This window comes from Gallinula chloropus (genome assembly GCF_964237585.1).
Source record: "Gallinula chloropus genome assembly, chromosome: 1".
Taxonomy (NCBI): domain Eukaryota; kingdom Metazoa; phylum Chordata; class Aves; order Gruiformes; family Rallidae; genus Gallinula; species Gallinula chloropus.
The window spans coordinates 95,705,322-95,722,193 of record NC_140085.1 but is presented as its reverse complement, the minus strand read 5'-3'; the positions used below and the strand labels follow the sequence as shown (position 1 = coordinate 95,722,193).

Genomic DNA, 16,872 nt, shown 5'->3' with positions numbered 1-16,872 from the left:
GTTAGTGGGGAAATTAACCAGTATGAATGCTTCAAGGTATCATCCTGTTGATTAACTCCTAGAAGCAGAAGGATTTTTAAAAGTTGATTTCCTGGCTAGCATGCACTTGTTGCCTGAAAGCAAGTATGCCAGGAACCAAACAGCATGCATCCTGTTGCAGCTCACCGCTTCATTACATCTTAATTCCTGTCTCTCTCCACCGATTCCAAGATACTTCATACTGCTTCACCAAATACCTTTGCCTCCTTCTTTTTTTCTTTTTCTCTTTTCTTTTCTCTTTTCTCTTTTTTTTCTTTTCTTTTCCTTTCTTTTCTTCTTTTCTTTTCTTTTCTTTTCTTTTCTTTTCTTTTCTTTTCTTTTCTTTTCTTTTCTTTTCTTTTCTTTTCTTTTCTTTTCTTTTCTTTTCTTTTCTTTTCTTTTCTTTCTTTTCTTTTCTTTTCTTTTCTTTTCTTTTCTTTTCTTTTCTTTTCTTTTCTTTTCTTTTCTTTTCTTTTCTTTTCTTTTCTTTTCTTTTCTTTTCTTTTCTTTTCTTTTCTTTTCTTTTCTTTTCTTTTCTTTTCTTTTCTTTTCTTTTCTTTTCTTTTCTTTTCTTTTCTTGGCAGATGTGACAAGTCACTGAAAAAACAAGACAAATGAATTCAGTGAAACCCTAATCACATTTCAGTAAATAAGCAGAAGAAAGGTTTGAGTGTTCCCATGGTAAGTTGTGCTCATTTATCAGGTTCACTTCTGTCTTGCCAAAATCTCTAGGCCAGAGAAGAACAGGAGGTGTAAGGTACTGGTGATGGAAACATTATGTTCTCTTTGCTAAGGCCTTCTTTTCCAGGCTTGCCTTGCCGAGAGACCAGAAGACCTTTACAGCCTTTTCTCCAACATAGGCTTTTTCCACTTAGGACTCATGATGGCCACCTCTGTCAGCACAGGAACCTGTGTCTGTGGCAGCCCAATTTAAGTGGAGCCATGCATCCTTCTTAATAACACAGTTCAGTCAAGCTAGAAAGAAATTCTACAGACAGGGTAGCTTGGGCTGCACAGGGGTTTTGGGTATCTCTGCAAAAGCTGCAGGGATCAAGAGTCCAATTTATGCCTTCTCTAATTGCACCTTTACTCTTTCCCGCCTAAAATCTTGCTCCGTTTTCTCCCACACACCCCAACTGATGAATTTCTCCTCTTCACTCCTGCAAAAACCCAGAAGAGAAAAGGAGGAAAAGGTGGTGTGTGCACAGTAGAGGCCCTTGGAGTAGGTAAGGTAGCGCAGAGGTACTGGAAAATTGAGGGACAGTTTAGACCAAACAAATCTCTCCTGTTTACTAGACTAATTGCAGAATCTCTGATGACAGCTGTTACCTTTCAGCTGAAGATGATAGTACATCCTGGCTCCCACTGAGACACAGAAGAAGATGGGCAGTGTTTGCACCAATACAAAGGGCTCTTCAAATAGCTGCACATGTGAAAACACTTCACATCACTGAGGTAGTTGTAATTATGCTTTTTACCTTCCAAATTGAGCCATGAAAAAACTTAAGGTAAAGCCTAGACTGTAGCCATGGGGACTGATTTTCGACTTATTGAATCTCATGGATCCAGAGACAGGCTGGTTATCGGGAATGCACTTGCTCTTGCTGCAGAGAAGGTGATGCATGAGTCTGGACACATCAAAGGTCTTGCTTTGAACCCTATGTCTTTCATGTAGTGGAAGCCTGAAATATTTTCTTTTTTGAGTCACTGACCATTTCTATCACAACTGTATTGGGAAAGTCTAGAGCAGGCTGGACAGGTTTCTATCCACTGTGGCATTCTTCACAGTTTTAAAGTTGTGAGTGCCATAAGAAGAAAGAGTAGATATAAATTATTTTTAATAGATAGCTAAATAAATTCTGTCATAGTTCCAAAATCATATCAAGTCTGTAATAGATGTGCTTATCGAACCCATGACTCTAACTTTTCCCAAGTACAAGATCTCTGACTATGCTACTTCTGTAGAGAAAAACAAAACAAAACAAAACAAAAGTTCAAATTGGAAAGATCACTATCCAGTTGCAATTTCCTGTCTGGGATTCTGGTTCTAAAAAGTGAAACCCCATTTTCTCTCTGTGTGTTCCCTGGTGATACAACAGGCAATATACAGTCTTTTGACATTTTAAATTGCTTAATCTCTTAGGCTAAATTGTTACACTTTTCTGCCTGTAATGGCCTTAAAAGTACTATTGTGGTAAATATCAATGGAAGTATTAAGGGCAATGGAAATAAGCCCCGTGTGATGTAATCCTGCAGGGTTTGTGCTCTCCAGTCATGATACAGCAGAGCAGTTCATGGCATATGTTTTGGTTCACATGCCTGTCTTGAACTCAGCTGGGGTATGTGCACAGTTAGAGGTAAGGTTGTGTGGAGCTCTGCACTGGGTTAGACTCAGAGCAATTCTCACCTGTCACCATCCTGTTTGCTGTGAATAACATAGCAGATTTTTGCAAGTCAGAAATGCCCAGGTCGCACTGGAAAGCACTGCTTTACCCTTCAGAAACCACCAGAGTAACTGCACACATGTAACCACGGTTCAGTTATGTGTTCCTCCCAGGCTATAAAGATGTGCTTAACAGACAGGGGAGTGTTTATACAGAACAGTGCAGTGCAACAAACTGTTTAATTCTCAGCGTTGCAAGATTAATGTCAAAAGAAAGATTTCTGCCTACTGAAATCCCCTTAGTGTTTGAGAACAGAGAGAGTTATTCCAAACAAATGCAGCCAGATTTGGACCAATTCCTTGAGAGCTGGATTAACAGATCACTGCTATCTAAATGAAGACATCCCCACCACCACCCTGCCCCACCAAAATCTTGACAGATTTTTCTTCCGTTAGTGTGTGAGGTGGTCTGACTACTCCACATCCTTTCCTACAGGGCTTCACCTCTTTCCCAGCTGCCCCAGTGTGGGTCACTTCTATGGGGTGCTGTCATAAAGCACAGAATGTCTCTCAGGCCCAGACTGCTTCAGCCTGGTCGCACATGTAGTCACAAGTCTTTCCCCTCCCTCCCGCCCAGCAAACCTGCTCTGGTGTGGATCTCTCCCTCGCTCTTCTCTGAGTCTCTGTCTCTCTCCACAGGCTGCAAGTGCTGGCAGAGGCTTGTGCCAACGCAAGTCACAGCATCTCCTGTATGTCTCCACCTGCTCCAGCGTGGGGCCTCTCCGCAGGTTGCAGGTGGAGTCTCAGCCTTTTCCATGGGCTGCGGTGGGACACCCGTTCCTCCATGGGTTTCTCCACGGGCTGCAGGGTCATCTTTCTCTCTGGCATCTGGGGTACCTCCTCCACCTCTTCCCTGGCCTTGGTGTCTGCACAGTTCCTTACATCTTCTCACTCCCTTCTCTGCTGGCAAAAAGCATCTGCTTGAGTTTTTTTCTCCTAAATGTGATTCCCAGAGGTGCTGTGACCATCACTGATGGGCTCGGCCTTGGTCACCAATGACTCCGGCCTTGAGCTGGCTGGTGTTTGCTCTCTGGGGCCTGCAAAGAGCTTCTGGCTGCTTCTTGCAGAACCCACCCCTGCAGCCCCCCTTCTCCATCGGAACCCAGACACCCAAAACTACAACAGCATGTCACTATTAATTGCAGCATTTCTCATAAAGAACCCGTCCTATCCTTTGTTTGTGAATCAGTAAAGTTTGTTTCTAGATCTTTTATATTTGACCTGCATGCAATTCACAACAAAAGATTTCCTTCATTCGAGAAGTGTTATCTTCCTGAGAAAAGTGAAAAGGGACATAGTTTTCAGGCAAAACGTTAGGCAAGTCTTTAATCAACTACTTTATTAGGCCTTGTTTCACAAAGTATTATTTAGCTTTGATAATGCTTTATATGAAACATGAAGTCCTTTCAGTCTAGTACTCTCAAAGTTTAAATATACCACATTGAACGTGAGTACTCAGCTATCCCAGTGACTCCTACTCATAAGCAAACTTGTGATACAAGAATCCTGAAAATCTTCCCTTTCACTTAGGAAAATGCCCAATTATTCTTAAAGAAAAGCAGGCAAGTAAAGTTGGCCCCTGACTATTAGTAAAATTTAATAATACTAATTATAGCTTGTTCTTGTTTAGAATCAAGATAATAATGCTCAAGTAAAAGTTCAGGCAGTGCCAACAGCTAAAAATAGATACTTGTAACAAATTGTTGTGGTTTTACCCCAGCTGGCAGCTCAGCACCATGCAGCTGCTCGCTCATCCCTCCCCCTGCAAGGGGATGGGGAGAGGAACGGAACAAAACTTTTGAGTCAAGATAAAGACAGATAAATAGGATAACAAAAGAAACTAATACTAATAATAACAATACAAGTAATGCAAAAATGCAATTGCTCACCACATGCAAAAAGGAAAAAATGACCCAATACCTAGTCTGACCAGAGCAGCAATCCCACCTCCTGGCTTACCTCCTTAGTTATACCTGGAGCATGATGGTCTATGGCAGGGAACATCCCTTTGGCCAATCTGGGCCAGCCGTCTTGGCTGTGCTCTTCCAGCTTCTCCTGCACCTGGGGCAGGGCCTGAGAACTGGAAAAGTCCTTTGCTTGGTGTAGGCACTACAGCTAGCAACATCTGAAACAAATGAAAACATTGGCGTCTTCTCAACATTATTCTTATCCTAGATTCAAAACACAGCACTCTATCAGCTACCAGAAAGAAAAACAACTCTATCACCTCGGCAAGAATCAGCACAGAAATATATCAGAACCATACCTTCACATTGGACTCATAAGGTCTTCAAACACGTTTTAATGACAAAAATGTGAACCAGTGCAAAGACAAGATGAGAATACATTGCTTTACCATAGCTGCCAAGTTAGACAAGTGGCACACCTCTCATACAAAAAAAGAAGTGGAACCTAACTTTTTTCCTCAATTCTGTTGGCAATGCTGAAGGTACGCAGGTTTTTCAGTCACTTATATGGGGCTTTTCAGTGAGAAGAAGAAAAAAAAGAAAAAGAAAAAAGCTGTTAACCATAGAGGAAATGTAAAGCTAGACTTTTCTTAAAGAGTCTGGTAGGGGAGGGCAGAGGTGGGAGGACTGTAATGAACAACAGCAGAGTAATGAAATAAGCCCATGGATATCATCAGTCTGTAGGTAAATAATTTTCAAGCAACCTTTAGCCTTAGGAAGGTCATGTTTCATTCAGACACTGAATGAGCTACCTGCATCAGCAAATCCATCTCCCAGGGGTTACTATTTATTCCTGCCTGAAGTTGAACTCCATTACAGGCTGCGGGCAATGAAAATTACAGATCAAAATTTGTGGGTTTAAAATGCTTGCACTGGGGTGATAAACACGCGTGAGCTATATCTGATGCTGCTTGGCATAAGGAAATATATGACAGATACAATGGTTATGGTGTTGCTTGGTTGTGAACCTTTCTGACTTGATCACAGCTTGCCTAGCAAATCTGTCCTTCCTGCTGAAATACAGTTGCATGATCCAGTATAAAACCAAATACCATTCTCTGATTGGGGGTTTTTTGCCTTTTTTTTTCTTCAAGGGGTCAGCTAACAGGGCTTCCCCCATTTGTTTCCAGACTTAACAATCCAGAAGAGTCACCCTACAAGCCACACCTTTGCAATGAGACTTTCAGCATGGCTGTAGTAAGAATAGTGCCTGTTCCAAAGGAAAGCGCTGAGGAAGGGAGACACCCTGTACTAGTACTTTAAACGTACAGAAAAGTCCACTGTTCAGGGGTTCACACACAACCTTTTGCCACCAATACAAGTTAAGAAGAGCTCTGAGTGCAAGTCATCTACCGCTCATTAATCCCAGAGATTGTTTATCTATTGGAAGTGGTTCCCTCTGAAATCTGAAAAGCTTGGAATTACATCAGATTGATACACAAAATATGACAGGCTTACCAAAGGTAAGAGATACCGCCTCCACTTTCGTTAATACTGGACATTGTCTCTCTATGGCCTCTTGTTCCTTCTTGGAAAATAAGTTTTAGAATCTGAGCTGTAAAAGCTTTTCCTTGTGAGCAGTGTTGAGTGATGCTTTATTTCTGTAGCCCAACTCTGAGATGACTTAGCATTTATGGCAGAGTCTTTGAGGGTTTAATCCTCTGTGTTTGGGCAATAACTGTAATAGTTGTCACAGTGAGTAGTAAATCAGGGAATAAAGAATCCAAACGGTCCTGCTTTACTGAGGATACTTTAGTGTTGAGGTCGTCCATGCTGAACTGAGCTCAAGCAGTTAGGCTGGTCTATAAACTGCTCCGGTGCTACCTCTGTGCCTAAAGAGAGGGATGCAGTACAATGAAGTGTTGAATTCTTAGGGAACCCTTTCTAATGTAAAAGGTTGTTCACTACCTTCTGTGTCACCAAGCTCTTCCTTTAACCGATACAGATGCATGAAGCATAAGCACATTTTTAAGGCTGCTCCTGAATAGACCCAGGAACCTGGGTTCTATTTTTTTTTTTAGGACTTCCATTTTTAGGACTTCCATTCCAAAAGCAAAAGTTTGGAACAATTCCAAGCCATGCCTGGACACATACCTGCTTATCCTCTTTAGCACACACCCCAACATCAGCTTGTATTTTTTTTTTCAATATAATTGCACATGCTTTATTGAAAAGCAAGAATAAGGTGTGAAAACATCTTGAGAACCTGTAACTATTGTGTGATTTTACAAATGGATTTCTGCCATAGTGTTCTGCTTTGCTCTACCTGAACTGGAATTTCTTTCTGGGGTCAAAGATTATCTGTAATGGGCAGCCTGGTAGGCCACATGAAGAGTCAATGATGCATGTCAGAGCAGAAAGCACAGCTCTTCCTCACTGATCTGGAGCACACACACATAGTCAGCTTATGATGTCGTTATGGGCAACTGTGGAAAGGGTAAGGCACCAATGAGGAACATATTTTTTGAAGCGGGCGGAACAGGATTATTGAGAAAGTGTCACACTAAAACACTCATATAAGGAAGAAACACACTTGCTTTTTGCCCCAGGCATGTCTGAGAAGTTTTCATGATGTAGCTGTGCCTGCTTTTACAGTCATTGTTTTGCATGTACAGTTTCTGGGAAGATGTCCCTTGTGTAAGGGCAGAATTGATTAACCGGTAAGGCTGGCTAAAAGCTTTTGCTTTGTCTCAAAGCACATCATGGTGGTATAATTATAGTACGCAAGACCAACACCTGGAGTTACTCTGACCTTGGCAACATTAGCAAGGTAATGGATAGCAATGCAACTCTAAGGTCAAAGAACATATCTAAAAGGCTTGCGTAGGGGTACAGAGGTCAAAGGCATTATGAAAGGACCCGCTGACCACATCACAACGTCACCTCAAAATGTGAAAAAATGCCTAGCTTGAAAAATTGAGGAAGGGTCATGGTTTTAGCTCCTTATTTTCAGTCATGTGCTGTTGAATCCTCTGCTTGCAAAACAAATTGAGTACTAAATATTTTGCTGAAGTAGTTTAATAACTCTCCAGCTTTTTTAGCCAGCATCCTTAGTTTGATTCATGTTTCCCCCTCCCCAAAGAAATATGGTGGTTTCCTGAAAAAGGTCCTTCTTACAAAACAGAGCTTGATTTGTCACTTGAGGCCAAAGCTCCCTCTGCACACAAAAAAGCTGTGGTTTTGTTCTCTGAATACCCTGTATAACACACCCAGATATGCTGCAAGCCGAACATCCCATTTAAACAGAGCCTTTGATTTTTGTCCTTACTGCAATTAGAAGCAATACTGTTCCCCAGTTTCTATAATTTGACTCCACAGTAAATATTCTCCAGAAATAAAGATTTATAATTAAGTGCTATAAAATGTACAGCATTGACTATCATATGAGTGGCATTCAATTGTAGCTTTTTATATCAGACTTAAAAGTATGAATGATGTTAAATGTAAAATAATAATTACCTTGTTATTGCAGAAAATTACAGAGATCAAATGTTTTGGAGCCTGAATCCACTTATGCCGGTTTTGCTCAGTTACTTTAATCCCTCACATCACCTCCTGACTTGTAGTGGAATAAAAGGAAAATTGAACCCCTCTCTCCATTTACCTCTGACTAACGTTGTGACTGAATGTCTGTATTGGCAGAGCTCTAATGCCCAAATTACAGATTGCTAACTTCAGCAGTCACATGAGCTTTCATCTCTTCACTGATGCAACTGAAGTTAATATTTCCTCTGCAGGCCATAGAAGTAACGGGCCAGAAAGCAAACAGTACTTGGCTGCTACTGCAGCTGTGTTCCCCAGAGCAGCACACAATCAGAAGAAACCTGTTCTGACTCTTGCCCCTTTAAGAGCAGGGTATAATGTTTGATCAGGCAGGATTCCTGTGTGCTTTTGCCAATCTGAAATGTCCTGATGTCAAGGCAGGGGGCTGATAAAAGCCTGTTCAAGGAGAAAAATCAGGTATTTGGACAACAAAACTACCATCTAAACACTTCCGGGATGGGATTTTTTGGGGACTGTGGCCCTTCTGCCTCCCCAGAAACTGTCTGGGTTTGGGAAGTGGGGAAGAGGGAGGAAGAAGCAAGCAGGCAGGATGCATTGTACACGGAGTTCTGTTTTCCGCAGGTCTCATTGCTTTTCTGGTCATGCCTTCTTTGTCCCAGAGCAGTGCCTCAGACACTAGCGTGACTTTGGGAAGGAGAAATCACTGCATATGTTCCGGGATCCTCTCTGGCTGCCCCCACCACCCCAACACACTGGAGCATCGTGCCTCCTCCCAGCCTCTCCCTTCTGCAGGAACAGACACCCAGCTTGTTTGTTCCCTTCCTGCCTTCCAGCAGGCCGCCAAAGTGTTGTTTCCCCATCACATGTCTCCTCTTGCACTTTACCAAGTCAAGCTGAGGACAACTTCTCTCACCGTTCCCTCACTAGGAGTGTGTTTTCCTCCATGTTGACTGCAGTTTCCTGGTGACACAAGGCCATGTGGTTGGCTATGTTCCCCATTGTACAGAGGTGCCTAGCCAGCTCACCCCATCCCCGTCACCCTGCTCCTCAAGCCCTCGGTGATGCTGGTCCTTCACAGCGTGCCCAGAGGACAGAGGTGCAAGGTTCACGCGTGGGTTGGGCTAGGCTTGGCCCATTTCTCCTGCTGTGCTTGTGGCTGGGGCCTCGACGCTGTAGGTTACCACCAAACCTCCGAGGCTGAAACAGCCTGCGGGGAAATCAAGGGCATGCAAGTGGGGAAATGGTGTAGGTTTTGCGTCAGCCTGGAATGCAGTAGTATTTCTCTTTCGGGGGCTTGAGGGTTTAGTGGTTAGATGTCATGGTGTGTGCCTTACAGTTGGTTTTTGCTAACTGTAGAAGTGAGCGCTAAGCTAGCTGACAGGAATTTGTGCACTGGTCCAACTGTGGGATGATGGTTATAATGTTTTATTTTCCTTTCTTTACTTTTTAGACAGGGAAGGACTTTCCTGAACCACAGTCAGACAGGGCTCCAAGCAAGGTTCTTAGGATTTCTGATCACTCAGTGAGAGGCATGTCATCTAATCTAAGGGACTGCTTCTTGCTGGGGAAATGCATTACCAACATCCCACGCAAATACAGGTAATTAAACCTCTGCCATGACAAAACAAACTGTCTAATTCCTCCTAAAGGGGAAAGGATTATTCCTACATCCTACCTGGGGATACACCTGGGCTGTGATTACTGCATCTGGTAGTGTTAGCCCGTACCGAGCAGTAGGCAGGACTCCTGTAACCAGTCAGGAGCACACGTATTCAGTGCAGGTAGCAACAGCCACACCGAGTTTTGGCAAGCCACGCGTGCTCCAGATGCGGCCTTCGGCAGACTGAGGTTCACACCTGTAACACGGGAACACAAAGGAACTGGCAGCAGTTGCAGCCGTGCTGGTGGTATAGCAAGACTAAAGAGCATGTTTAAGGAACAGAACAGAATGCCAGGCAGGGCTAAGACAGCTTAACAGCAATCAGCTAACAGAAAATGCATTATCACAACAATTTCAACGGGTGCCAGAGAACAGAGCTGTAGTTTTGAGCAGCTGGACTTGCACAAGCACAATCTGATCCCGTTTTACGATGCGATGTGGGAAATGTCACTATGCTAATGGCTTGGGTGTTGTTGTGTTTTTTTACAAATGAATAGATCTAAAATCTGTATTAGGAAAATATACAAGCAAAGACAAGCCTTGTTTGTTCTGTGAACACCTGCAAAAGAGACAAAAAAAGATTGCTGGAAAATGAAGCACAAGACACAAAAAGCATCAGAAGCGCATGAATAACATCAAGGAAGCTGAAGCACCTGACGAAGGAGGTGCAGCAAAAAACATTAGTGATTGAATAACAGTCATCAAAATAAATAGTCTGTAAATTTATACTAGCACAGTACATCTTCCCCAGATAAACAAAGAAATGTATAGACAGAAAAAGAAGCAAGAACAACAGCAGAGACTCTCGGGGCATGGTAAATAGGCTGGACTCCAAGAAATCACTGCCTTTCAGTACCTACTTGTGCTCAGCTAACCCCTTCACACCATAAGCAAAGAAATGAAAAATGAAATTCAAGTAAAAGCCAGGAAAAGCCCCAGGGAAATTTCCAAGTTAAAATGCTGAAAGGTTGTAATGAGTCCTTTGATTTTAGATGTTCTACACAGCTCTAGCAAACCTTGGGCTAGTGAAAAGTGTCCTGACAAAATATGAGTAAAATTCAGGGGTTTTCCTTATGAAAAATTTAATACATTGAATTCATTTATAGCAAATTTTCGGTTGTAACAGATCTGAGTAGCTTGAATCTGAATGATCAGAAAAGGGAGGAAAATATTCAGGCACTGTGTTCAGAAGTAAGAGAGTGCTTCGTTAGCTACCTGGGACAAACATTGGTAATTCTCCACTGCCAGCTAGCAGGGATTATTGTACCGCTATCCAGATGATGACAACTGGTACACACTGGCTGCTCTCTGTGTGAACTCCCACAGTCTCGTTTTGCATGCAGAAACCTAAGATAACCTTTCCAGGAGAGTCAAAGTGCAAACAGGCATAATTTGTATCACCAGGTGGGTATCAGAAAAGCTTCCCAAAGAAGGCATTCAATTGTTTCCTCGTCTCTGTGCCTGGGGTGTGTGATGGGGCAGGTGCTCTGGAAGCAGAGTGCCAAGATACCTCAACACCAAGACATCTGCCAAGAACTGTGAGAACAAAGCGCCTATACACAGTTTATGTGAGCTGATGCGCACCAGTCCTCAGCATACAGGCGAGGAACATTGTTGTGCATCGTTGAAGGTGGCAGCATAACAGTTGGTAGAGCAGGCACAACCTGAAGCATTTCTGCCTAGCAGCGTGCTTATCAAAATTTGTCAGCCAGCAAGAAGGACCATAGCTAAACCAGCTGATCCAGAATTAATCCCCAGGATCCCAAAAAAAAGATGACTGTAGCCAGTTCAAGATCAAAAGCATGGCGTAACTTTTCCATGATGCAAGTTCCCATTACACTCCTCCCCAGATTTTCTAATTAGTCCTTCATTTATTTCCCCGGGAAAGTTACAGTGTAGCCAGAACTAAGGTCTCTGTTAATGCCAGAGGTTTTGTTCTATCATCCACTTAGCTGAAGAATACTTATATCACTTCTCCTTTATTTAACCAGTAATTTTTTTTCAGTAATTGCTTAATAACAGGTTCAAGCAAAGTTTGTTTAACCAACTGGAAGAAAATCACAGTGCAAATCTGGGTATTTAAAAATGGAATTTCCAGCAGGAAAGGGCTAAAACCTGATATATTTTACTGTTGAAGCAGGGCATTGCTTGAAACATTATCACTTCTCCCTGCAAAGTTCTGAAATATTCAAATTACAAACCTTGCAACAAAATAATATTTTGAAAACTTTGAAATGAAACAATTTTTTTTCCAGTCGGAATCATCAAAGTGAAGCAAAATCTGAAGCCTTTTAAATAAGTGATTTTGGATCAAAATCTGGACCCCTTTCAATAGGTGGTTTTGGATCTTCATGGCTTCGATATATTAGAAATAAGGCCTTTTTTCCCTGCTCAAATTTTTCTCAATACGACTTTTATCTTTTATGACTTTTTACATTTTCCACTGAGTGTGAAGCCTTGTTTGTGCATTGTCTTTGAATATTACTTCTGTTCCCTAGATAAAATGTACTTCCTATCTTGGCAGAGAACAAGCTTGGGTTTTCTTTACTGTAATGTAGTAACAAGCCAAATGTGAATTTTTGTTCTGGAATAAGGAGTGTTAAATTTCAGCTGTAATACTGACATTAAATCTGTAAGTAAATGGCATTTAACAAGAAGTAGGTAGACCTTTCAAGTCATTTGTTGTAGCTTTCTGGTATGATATAGCTCATTAAAACTAATGAATCCTCAGATTTCTGGGGAGTGCAGTGTAAGTTGATAAATGAGAAGCAGAGTTATTGAAGTGCCAGTTTTTAATGCAATATGCACCACCAGTTTCTGTATCTTGTCTTTGAATGAAGAGGTGGGGAAGGGAAACTGAGACCAAAAAAGCTGCAGCTGCTGTTCCATTAACAAAAAGTGCCTTCGCTTTTATTTTTCTCTGGACATGGACAGGAAAACAGTGGTCTTCATTTTGCAAAATAGTAACTAGATGATAACTTCAGATTACCTTCTCAATTCAAATTTCTAGCTAGGTGTAGGTCAGAACACTGTCTCATCGACCCCGAGGCACGAAGCAGGTATAAACTCATTTATTTGTGTAATTATATGCCTGCCTTGGTCTATTTGTTTCCCTAAGTCATACGCCATAATCCCCGGTTGTTGGAGAGGATTTTAGATCCTCAAATCTCAAGCAGTTCTAATCAACAATTCCACCATACTGCTGCTTGTATAGCAGCAGATGTACAGAACAACTAAACTCATTTGTTAATTCCTTCCTAGGCTGTTTGGGGCCATAGCTCCAGTCAGCCAGAAGGTGACACCCCGCCAGCATCAACTGGAGCCTGATCATTTTCCTCTGGCAGCACTGGAGAGCAGACGGCCATCCCCACTCCCCCACCTTGCACTGGCACTGACTATCCTTAACACAAGTTTGCATCAAGAAAGGCTCAAGCCCACCTCTTAAGCACACGGCCCTGATTGGGTTTTCTCAGTGTGGATACATCTGCTAAAGCTCCTTTCCTTGTCATGGAAGTTGGCGCTGTAGGAGGCCAAACCAGGTGATTCATCTTGGAGGAAGATTAGGGATATTGGGAAAATTGAATGTAGCACTTGAAAACAAACATCACTGGGCTGCACCGTCACTGCTGGGTCCCTGTGTCTGTGTGTCTATGCATGCATCCCAAAGCCAGCAAAACTTGGCTTTCTGCACAAAAGGAGTGAGAACAGGAATTCGGCTGGGGAATATTCTCCTGCTCCTATAACCCATGTGTGCACACAGGCTGATGTCATCGGGCAGTCAGCTAAGGTCGAAGGGCTCGCTGGTTAAAAATGTTGTGGTTTAAAGCTTTTTAAGTTTCCTCTCTTAATCTAATCAAGAATTTACTAATTATATCTGACAGTTGGCGTGTCTTGTTTTCCCACTGAAATCTAAAACAAAAAAAAATATTATTTGGCAGTATTTATTTAAGATATTTATATGGATTATCCTTACATGGTAAGGGTCTCTGTTCCCTCTTGGATATTGTAAAGAAATTAGCTACATGGAGAGATTTTGCTAGGACTTAATGTCCAATTAAGTTGTCATCATTATTTCTGCAACACCTCTTACAATCTTGGTTGATGAGTGTGCTAAGAAATCACTATCACCAAGTGTGAACACGACCGGCACCCATTCTTTGGGTGATGACAGAAACCAAACTAACTGACTGCCTTGGGTGTAGCACCGTGGGCTTGACTTGGGCTTCTCCTTGGTTTCATAGCACTGGAATAATCTTTGTGCAAATCTAAAACATCTGATTAAAGTTAGGAAAGAGACACAGCTTCACAGCCCAGCAAGGAATGGCAGAGCACCTTAGGACTCCTTGGTATGTGACCACAAAGAATTTGTTATTTTTACTTGATAACTTTTTTTCCCACTGTTGTGTCTCCATTGCAATGTTTGTCCATCTCTCCTGTTGAAACTTAGTGTGCTTACGTAATCGTAACGCATACCACAATTTAAAAGTATCTATTACAAATGAGAGAGGATTATACACACTGGTCTTCTCAGTGGGTTGGAACAGATTAAGCTGCTTTGTACAAGAACTCTCTTCTTTCACCCTAATTCTGTAATGCACTTAAAGCTGATATCCAACTGCAGCCCAAACACATAGAATTATTCTCCAAAATGCTAAGCCTGGTCCTTCGTCGTGACAACTATCATGCTGCTTTCCATTAAGGAAATAATGTTAGAGGCTTTTATCAATATAAATCAGAGGGTGACTAAATCCCACTCTGATCATGTAAGAGATGCCTGTGATCTTGAACCTGCTTTTGGTTTGTGTGTCAACCACCACCTACACCAGTGTTTCTGCAAGGAGCAATTCTGAGTAACAGCATAGACTGGAAAGTTGCTGTTTATTAACACTTTTAAAGTATGTTCATTTCCACTCGGGAAGCAGGGAAAGATACTATCTCTACTGATTTAAGACGTTGGATTATGCATCCCTCTATGCCTTTAGCAAGATGATGGCTAGCAGGGAATTCACTGGCACTGACTGATCAAAGAGACACCCAGCAATTGTGAACAGCCAATTAACCCCCCAGTTAAGTGTTTCTAATCAGCCAGAATAGCCTGGCTATAGATACTAGAGAGTATAGGGGCTGAATGGTAGTCAGGTGACTCCCTTAATTAGCTAATTGGCTTTACCTAGGAAAGAACATGTAGCAGTGACCCGCCAGCTGTATTTGTAGTGAGAACAAACTGAGAACAAGCCGAGAAGTATATCTTGTGCAGCACATGCTTGTGTGGGGACCCAAGAAGTAATTAAGCGCTATAAATACAGCTATTATTTATTCCGTGTCTGATATATAAAGAACTGAAAGCTGGTCACTCGGCAGCTGCGAATCCTTACCCCATCGGCAAGGAAAGGCTTTTTTAACAGGGTTGCTCGCCGTAGATCAATCATTATATAGAGTCACAGTGCCGCCTGGAGACCACAAACAGGTCTTGAGCAGCTTTCAGCTCCGGTTTCAGAGGAACAGAGGAGCTTCTGTTCCCCTGCCTTGGGCTTTTGGCGGGCCAGCGGCCTGCTCTGTGGTTGCTGTCACTCGTGTTTGAACACGGGCCTATCGCTTGTCCTTGTGGCGCGTTTCTTTGAAACCTGATCTAAAATATGAAAGCACAGAGAAGACCTGGGGACAGGTGGATTTGTTTAAGCAGGCTTAAAGAAAACTAACTTCACAAACCAAACCAACCCCTGAAGTGTTTGCCAGCTGAACTGGAGCTGTGTAAAGACTCACCAGAAGGCACCATGTACTCACAAGGTAAACCTTGTGACCCTCCAAGCTAATGAAGGCGGTATATGCTTTCCCTTGATGTATTTATTTGGGTTGGAGGGGAAGGTTTGGGTAGGAAGCACTTTGTGTTTCCAGCCTTCCTGGGAAGGGCTGTGGGGGGAAGCCTGTCTGCTTGGTGCTGACTAATGTGCTCTTTGCAAGGTCAGAGCTTTGCAGTGGTTACAGGGAAGGGGATGCTGCAAGTGTGGTGGAGTGTTTGGGGAGTGTTACTTCTGCTCTGGTCTGTAATCTGTGGGGGAACAAGGGTTTGGCAAAAGCCACTTACTAGAAACAATCTGCTATGAGCAATATAGAGAAGTAATATTTTTAGTTTTTTTTAAAATTAAGTCTGAGAGATGGAATTAATTTCTTGTAATGACAAGGAGTTGATCTGAATTTTCCTGAGACCCAAAGCATGAATTGAGATCTGCCCCTGAATATAATCACCTGTAGCTGTGATGGAAGTTTTGGGATTCAGGTGGCCCCAGGGTAAAAAAAACACTGTCAGGATCTGTGCAAGATGGTTCTGTACATCTTCTGTGGCCATAGTTTATATAATTCAGTCAGGCATCCAAAACTGATGGGGTTATATCTCTGTGGAGAAGATATAAACAATTAATGTAAATCAGAGAAGGGCAGTCAGGTGCTGTCATTTGTGCTTATGCTTCATTCCTTGCTGCTTTGAAGGAGAAGGGAGAAGAAGGCTTGAGGCCTGGAGTCTTTATAGATTATTTAGGGAGGACTGGCAAGTCTGCTCTACTGGAAACTCCAGATTCAGCACTTCTCAGTGACTGTAAAGCTATTTCAAAGCTGGAGTGATGACTACCTCCAATTTGCTAGGTTACACTGGATGCTTGAATACATGTGCATACCACTCCAGTTTAATTTATTTTTTTTCCCAAGCAGAGTGTAAACGGAGACTGAATAACAGACTGACAACAGCGAAATACTGCATGGGTTATAGAAAATTCACTGGCAGGCAACAGTGGGCCTATCTGGACCCTCATGTCTCCCCAAAGTACATCTCGACATGTTGTTGAAGAAATTGCTTTCTCTGGCAGAGGCAGACTCTGCTTTTTGTTGCTCCAGGGTGATCACGTGAGGGTGTTTAATCATCATATACTGATCTCTGTTGGTTCTGTCTCATGAAAGGGATTCTTTTCTGGAAATGAAGATAAAATGGTGAGAAAAGCTTGATGACTACCACAACCAATCCTGGATTACCCATCTGCAAGAGGATCAGGGTCTGCTAGGTGATCAGCAAGCAGATGAAGTCTTAAGAGAGCTGACAGAGTGTCTGTGTTGGTAGCATCTAGGATTTTGGAGCTAAAGGAAGTCCTTGAGAAATGGCACACCACTGCTTTTGGGTCATGCAGTTGGTGGGCAGCCCTGCTCTTCCTGCACTATCACAGGGGTGTCTCAGAAGAAACCAGGGTATCCCCATGCTGAGGTGGGTATGCACAACTCTGCCTTGATGCCTC

At 42.5% G+C, this 16,872-nt stretch overlaps 1 long non-coding RNA gene across 1 annotated transcript; it reads right to left on the bottom strand.

The window, feature by feature from the left end:
• Positions 1–3,070: 3,070 nt before the first annotated feature.
• On the bottom strand, positions 3,071–8,037 carry LOC311200276. The gene is made up of 3 exons (XR_014617814.1): positions 7,888–8,037; positions 4,421–4,586; positions 3,071–3,361 (listed from the first exon to the last, which is right to left on the bottom strand). It is a non-coding gene; the product is annotated as an uncharacterized lncRNA (long non-coding RNA).
• Positions 8,038–16,872: the final 8,835 nt, after the last annotated feature.